We start from the raw sequence: 8,166 nt of genomic DNA, 5'->3' as shown, positions 1-8,166 counted from the left end.
AAGAAAATGTGAAATATCTCATCAGAAAACCAGTAACCTGGAAAATGGATCAAGAAGAGATAACTTAAGAATTATTGGACTACCAGAAAGCCAGCCATGATAAAAAAGAGCCTAGATATCATATTTCAAGAAATTATAAGGAAAAGTACTCCAATATTTTCGATCCTGTCCCTCTTCAAAAACCTATTTTCCTTTCAGAGGTTAAAAACAGAAATTGAAATTTTTCACTGATTATCCCCTAAAAGAGAATCCCAAATGAAAATTCCCAGGAATACTATAGCCAAATTCCAAAGCACCCAGGACAAGGAAAAATTATTGTAAGCATCCAGAAAGAAACAATTCAAATATCATGAAGCCACAGTCAAGATATCACAAGATTTAGTAACATCCACTACTACTCCACTACTCCATTACTAATCCACACAAGATTTAGTAGGTTCCACTACTCCATTAAAGAATGTAAGATTTAGAATCTCATATTCTGGAAGACAATGGAGCCAGGATTACCACCAAGAATAGCTTACTCAGAGAAACTGAGTATAATCCTTTCAGTGTGGGCTGAGGGAAAATGGATATTTAATGAAATAGAGAACTTTCAAGCATCCTATGAAAAAAACAGCTAAGTAGAAATTTTGACATTCCTACACAAGACTTGGGAAGATTAAAAAAGTAAACATGGAAGAGAAATCAGAAAGGACAAAATAATGTTATAGGAAGATGATTCATGTAACTCCTGAGAACTGTATCATTATTAGGGAAGTTAAAAGGAGTTTACATAGAGAGCATGGGTGTTGGTTGCTTATGTTGAAATAATCCCTAAAAAAATGAAAAGGTGAGAAAGAAAAATGCACTAGGAGAAGGGGGTGATAAAATGGGGAAATTTTTCTCATATAAAAAAGGAATGCAAGGAAAAGCTTTTACAGGACAGAAGAAAGTGGAGTGGGGAGAGGTGGCAGGCAATGGTTGAGTCTCACTCTTATTGAAATTGGTTCACAGAGGGAAAATATATGTATAGACACACTCTATTGTGTATTAAAATCTACCTTACCCAATGGGGAAAAGGAGGGGAAGGAGATAAAAGAAGGAGGGGAGAGGTGATAGAAGAGAGGGCAGATTAAGGGAGACAGTGATTAGAAGCAAAATAAACTTTTGGGAAGAGACAGGACAAAAACACAGAAAAGAATAAACAGAAGAAAATGGACTATGGAGGGAAATGCACAGTTAGTAACCAAAACTCTGAATGTGAATGGGATGAGCTCACCCATAAAATGGAAGTAGATAGCAGCCTGGATAAGAAAACAGAATCCAACAATATCTTCTGTAGTAAGTGAAATCTGAAATGACTGAAAAAAAAGATTTTAGCTTCTGAGCATATCAACTTATTAAGAAGCATGCCAAACAAATAGGGACCAGGCTTCCTAGCTTGGCACTGGACCCTGAATACAGGAGACAGATTTTTATGCATTAAAAGAAAACAACAGGATGCAAAACAGGACACAAGACTGGGTCATCTAATTTCTAATTGGAGGAAAGATTAGGTACTTTCTGAGTCTGGAGGGGGAAAGCAAACGGGTGCAATTGCCTGAAATCAGAAAAAGAGGTATCCTATTCCCTCTCCCGCCAGCATTGTATTCAATCAAGGGAACAAGGAAGCAGGAATTGATTGACCAGTATGGGGTCAGTTTTCAGATAAGATACATGAATTGCTTGAGATATATAATTGTGAGAAAATTCCTTACATCAATCTTGAGGTCTGACTGGATTTCTGGTCAGCATGATGGTCCTTAAGTAAAGGTCCTAATCAATAGGTAGACATGGTCCAGCTTCCCAGCTAGGCAGCACTAGATTCAAACAATGCAATGAAGTTTTCTCACAATTCCCATATGTGAGTAAAGTTTTCTTGCAAGAAAGAAATTGGACTAGACCCATAATTGAAAAGAAAAGGAACTGATCTAGCTCTAGAACTAAGTCACAAGATGGAGTCAACATGGTTCATTCAATTCCCACATTTGTTTACAAGCACTTGGAACGAAAAGAGTTAAAATAGAGGGCTGGAGCAGAATTTAACATGCTTAAGGGGGAGTAAAAAAAGTAGGCATAGCAATCATGATCTTGGACAAAACAAAAGCAAATATAGATCTAATTAAAAGAGATAATCAGGGAAATTATATTTTCCTAAAAGTTATCATAGACAATGAAGTAATATCAAAAATATTTACAGCAAGTTTCTCTGATAAAGGGCTAACTTCTCAAAGATGTAGAGAACTGAGTCAGATATATTTTTTTAAAAAGAGCCATCCCCAAATGGTAAATGGTCAAGGAAATTGAATATTTTTCAGAGGAAGAAATCAAAGCTATCTATAGTCATATAAAAATACTCTAAATCATTATTGATTAGAGAAATGTAAATCAGAGCAGTTCTAGGATACCACCTCACACCTATCAAAAATGACAAGTGCTGGAGCAGATGATGGAAAATGGGTACGCTAATGAAGTGTAGTAGCGAACTGGTCCAACTATTCTGGAGAATAATTTGGAGCCATGCCTAAAGGAATACAAACGTGTGCAAATCTTTTGACTCAATAATATCACTATTAGATCTGTACTCCAAAGAGACCAAAGAAAAAGAAAAAAGACCTATGTGTACAAAAATACTTGTATCAGCTCTTTCTGTGGTGGCAAAAAAATTGAAAATTGAGGGGATGCTCATCAATTAGGGAATGGTTGAACAAGTTTTGGAATATGATTTTTATGGAGTAATGTGTAAGAAATGAGGAGGAGGTGGTTTCAGAAAAAAATTGCAAGATCTATATGAACTGATGCAAAGAGAAGACAGAAGAACTGGGAGACAATTGTATAGAGTATATAGAGTAACAGTAATATTGAGAGTATACAAAGTAACAGTAATGTTGATCATTATTACAACTATGTAATAATGATCAACTGTGAAAGACTTGGCTACTTTGATCAATACAATGATCCAAGAACTTCCAAAGGTCTCATGATGAAAAAAGAGAGAACTGATGAACTTTGAGTGCAAAGTATATGAGTTCTTTCACCTTATTCTTTTTTTTTCTTTTTGTTTTTGGTTTGGGTGTTTGTTTTATTCTTTTTGCAATGTGGCTAATATAGACATATATTTTGCATGATTTCAAATGCATAACTGATTTCATATTGCTTCCCTTCTTAGAGGGTGGGAGAAAGAATGGGAGGGACAGAATTTGAAACTCAATTTTAAAAAATTATCTAAATAAATAATAAATGAGAAAAAAATCTATAGGCTAGATCTCTCAACAGAGGAACTGATGTCATATAAAATGAAGTCAAATGGTGTCTACCAGAAAAGATCCCTCAACATTATCCAAAATTGACTTAAACAACAAGATATTGGCATCTTTAGATAGAAAACATCTATGTGTTCTTATAAATGCATTCTCCTACAACTGCTGTCATTTACCCCTGCTTTATCACAGTTAGCACAATATGACCTAAAAAGATATGAAGTGATATTGAAAGAACCTGCTCAAATTGAAACACATAGAACATAGAATCCGAAGGTACTAGAGATCAAAGGGATTTTACAGATCATATAGTCCCCTTCTCTTATCGTTGCAGTGAGGAAACAGCTCCAGAAAGATTGAGTGACTTTCCAAAGTTCCCATTGCTACTTATCACTGTGTTAGGACTGGAATTTAAATCTCCTGAGTCCTAGCCTAAATCTTCTTTCTACCACACTACACTAAGGAAAGAAAAGAAGTTTGCACTGCCAGTGCCAAGTGCAATGTTTCTTTGTTAAGTAGTCTCACTTTTCTCTTTTCACAGTCTCACTAATAGAAGTTGATGCTATTTACTTCTACTACGAAAACTGGACAAAATGCCTCCAAATAACCTTTAAAAATATCTTTATGAATCCTCTAGAGTATCATAATCCTATTATAGGTATTGATAACAAATGTCAGTGAAAATGGGCACTTTAAAAAAAACCCAACCCAACTTGCTATGAATAAACTATGCGGCAATATCATTTCCATCTCTCGATACTAAAAAGAATTAGCCCAAACCATTTCTTAGGGAAAATGATAGAAGGGTAGGATAAAAGAAAAGAATAGTGAGGCCATTTCAACTGCAGATGCTAAAACAAAAAGCCTTTCACTAGCCTCCATCTTATCAAATGGTGCACCTTTGTCCTAATCTCTTGTACAAGTAGTCCATCTCCTTGATAAGCCCTCTTCTGGTAAGTGGCAAGTAGGTGCTCACATACATACACCTAGATGGTGAAGATATCTTCATTAAATGATGGGGACTACAGACAAGGGGCGAGGCAGACTTCAGATTGTGTGCGGAAAACACTCAGAGCTGGAAGAACTAACCCTTGGATGCTCTGATGGGTCTTCTGAACATTGTTCTCTCTCACACACCACCATTATTCCTTATGTTGTATGAGGTTTTGTTTGTTGTTGGCTTGGGGTTTCTTTGCATGCTTCAATGTATGGTTCTAACATCAACTATTTTTGAAGTACACAAATGAGAAAGAGAAAAAGTTGTCTAGATTTATAGGTTCAAAGGATTTAAAGGCCAGAAAAGGCACTTGGAAATCATTTAGACCAATCTTCTCAACTAGTAGCCAGAGAAAATGAGGTCCAGATTGTGACATAGCTAGTAATCGGTAGAACAAATGCTTGCCAGCACCTCCCACCTCCTGAAAGCCCGGCGAACCACCCTTCACTCCATGGGAAATAATAAATGCATCTTAAATTACACAGCACTTTAGCATTATAAAACACTTCATATAGGTCCACCAGGCCTTGTTGTCTGTCCTACTGTTTTGGCCTCTGAAACCTCGTTATTTGACCTGCTATTTAATCCTAACGACTCCTGGATCTTGTCATTTGCTCTGCCACTTTACTCTAATTACCACCTGGACTTCCCAGCAGCTGACCCTTCTTACATGTGTTGTCACCTCCTTTTATAATGTGAGGTCCTTGAGAGTGGGGACAAACTATCAGTTGATTGGAACATCTGTCATCACCGATCTTAAAGGCAAAAAGAGTTCTTTGTTGATCTTTTGAATAAGGAACATGGAGGCAGACCTATGATCAGGCAAATCTGGGTGCCAATCCTACCTCTAATACATATTAACTGTGTGACCAAGGGCAAGGCAATTTATTTTCCCAAACTTCAATTTCTTCATCTATAAGATGAGCATAACAAAACATAGCTATACTACAAGGCTATTTTGAGATACAGATGAGGATATTTACATGCATATATACATACATATGCATATATAAAAATTTATTTGTAAGACACTTTGCTAGTTTTAAAGAGCCAAATGAATGTTGATTGACATTATTATCATTAGTAGTAACAGCAGTAGTAGTTGTTCAGTCATTTTCAGTTAAGTCCAACTCTTTGTGATCTCTTTCTGGAATTTTCTTGGAAAAGATACTGAAGTCGTTTGTCATTTCCTTCTCCAACTCATTTAACAGATGAGGAAACTGAGACAAACAGGGCTAAATGATTTGCCCAGGATCACAAAGCTAGTAAGTATCTGAAGTCAGGTTTGAACTCAGGTGTTGCTGACTCCAGGTCTGGCACTCTCTCCACTGTGATACCTAGCTGCTACTGCCGCTTCTTATGATTGTGTGCCAAATATAGGGATGTTATAATCAGTTCTTACCTGTATTATCTCAATAGCCCCCTAAGAGGTCTTTCTTCATCCAGACAATTCTACATGGCTATAACTAGATCAATACATACACACACACACACACATATACATACACATATATATACACACATATGTATGTGTGTATATATAGAGGTATAGTTTACCCTACCCAGCAACATAGACAAAACATAATATAAACACAAGGAAGTGATGCAGAAACAAGATGTTGACTGACTTTGGATCTCTGGGGCTTAGAAGCAATATAACCTAGTCTCTGAAAGATAGAAAAACAAATTAAGGGTAGGAACAAAGGAGAGGTTATGAATTTCCTTTTTCATACAACCAGCTAGAGGCTAAATAGAGTTCTAAACATTTGTAAGCATGAGTGCATCAGAGAGCAAATGAAACTAGATAGTAGAGAATTTATAGAAGTATAAAAGCTTATAATTTTACAGCAGTTAAAATCCTGACATCAATATTAAAATAAAAGCAAGTTTTATATCACAATTTAAAATACTAAAGATTGAAGGAAAAGACCCTGTATGAAAAAACTGGGGGCAATTAGGCAAATTCAGGACTATATATGTAGCAAAAATAGAAAATGGTCCATGCAACCCCTTCCCCTAAGTGAATAATCATTGTGCGTAGCAACACTTGATTTTGAAAAGCTTTGTAAACAAGTTCCAAACCAATCCTTTTCTTTTTAAGATGCCACAAGAGCAACGTTTATGTGGGTGCAAACTTTTCTCATGTTCCACTCTGTTTTGGCCACTCTACTTGAGCCGGGTCTTGAATATTTCGTTCATTTAGAAGTTTTGTATTCCTAACAAGATCTGCTTAATTGTGATTACTGGCCTCCAATCCTTATCTTTCTCTAAGATAGACAGGCATGCTTGGAGGATACACATTTGGATAAAATAATGGTGGCTAAATTTACATGTTGGTGGGGAAGGTAATCATCCTTAAAAAACATCTGTAGTTTAAATAAGGCTCCTTCCCATGGTGTCCCTTCCTTCTCTGGAATGGTGCATTACCAGTTCATGAGATTCATTGTGCCATCTGGATTTTTTCTACATACTGCTGCAAAGCCAAAAGGATGATCTTTTTCTCCAAACTTTCTGCTCCTGTGTTAAGTCTGCTGAGGACTATTCCAGACATAATCAAAGCCCCTCTCAGCATAGCTGTGCCACCCTCACCATTCCCACAAGTGTCCAGGGTGGAGGCAAAAAGTGCCTGGATGGTCAGTGACTACATCAGCACTTCCCTTTGTCTTAGGACTTTCTGGAGCTCACTCAGTCGGACCCAAGGTAGCAGGACCCCTGCTCAGCAAGGAGCAGGGTGGGGAGAGGCAGAAGGATAGATTAACCCTTCTAATGTACATATCTGACCATGTCACTTAGCCCTTCCTACCATCAAAAACCTTTAGGCTCACCCCATTACCTAAGAAAGAACAGTCAACTCCTTTGTCTGGTGTTAAGAACCCACACAAACTAGCTCTAATCCATCGTTCTGTTTTTATCTTACATTAAGCTCTTTCATTTACTTTATGCTCTAGCCAATTTGGACTACCCCCCTCTTCTCTTACTTTTTTCTTACTCTATACGCTTTACTGTAAAAACTGAATCAGTACTCATTTGTAAATATGCATGAGTGAAAGCAAACATTCACCAAAAGTGAATGAGTATAAATTTACCTACCCTAGGAAAAAGTTGGAAAGTTTCATGGATTCTAAGCAGCTGGCATTGTATTTCATGCTTCAGTGTTATGGGACCTTTAAATTTTTCGATGTGACTATACCCTGCCACCGATACAGATTGCAATCCCTCTATGAATTGAGAAAAGACTTTTTGAAAATTGTTATGACTGAAAAACTCCTCCCTCTGTAACAAATTGGCCTTTCAGAACTGAATAGAGCTGTTTCTCTAATGAGAAATGTGGGTCTTTCCAAATTTAGAGAACTTATTAGAGCTTGAATTCCACTTGAATAACCTTTGAGAAACCATGGTTGCCACCATGCTACAGTGAGGCACCATACTATGGGAAAATAGTGATAATAATAAACTTAAATCAAATATCTTAGAAAAGAAATTTCTCAGCAATCTCAACTCTAATAGGGTAGGTATTATTATCTAATTTGGAATACATTCTAGAAACATCAAAAGGAAAACAAACACCTAAAATGGAGGGGGGGGGCAGGGAGAAAGAGGGAGAGAGAGAGAGAGAGAGAGAGAGAGAGAGAGAGAGAGAGAGAGAGAGAGAGAGAGAGAGAGAGAGAGAGAGAGAGAGAACATGATATAATAATAATGGAAAGAGCACAGAATCTGGAGTCAGAGGACTTAAGTTTAAATCAAAGCCCTCCTGTGTGACAATCAGCAAGTCTCTTTACTTCTCTGGACCTTCTTAAAAGAAGGGATTAGAGCAGTTGGTCTTTAAGGTCCTTTATAAGTCTAAATCCTATGATAATTTCACTGTTATATGCCCCCAGTTGAGTATAA

At 36.9% G+C, this 8,166-nt stretch overlaps 1 pseudogene; it reads right to left on the bottom strand.

The window, feature by feature from the left end:
• Window positions 1-6,306: 6,306 nt before the first annotated feature.
• On the bottom strand, window positions 6,307-6,829 carry LOC140518947 (SUMO-conjugating enzyme UBC9-B pseudogene; annotated as a pseudogene).
• Window positions 6,830-8,166: the final 1,337 nt, after the last annotated feature.

The sequence above is a fragment of the Notamacropus eugenii genome, chromosome 1 (assembly GCF_028372415.1).
Source record: "Notamacropus eugenii isolate mMacEug1 chromosome 1, mMacEug1.pri_v2, whole genome shotgun sequence".
Taxonomy (NCBI): domain Eukaryota; kingdom Metazoa; phylum Chordata; class Mammalia; order Diprotodontia; family Macropodidae; genus Notamacropus; species Notamacropus eugenii.
Note: the sequence above shows the minus strand (reverse complement) of the source record. Positions and strands in the feature narration are given on the sequence as shown.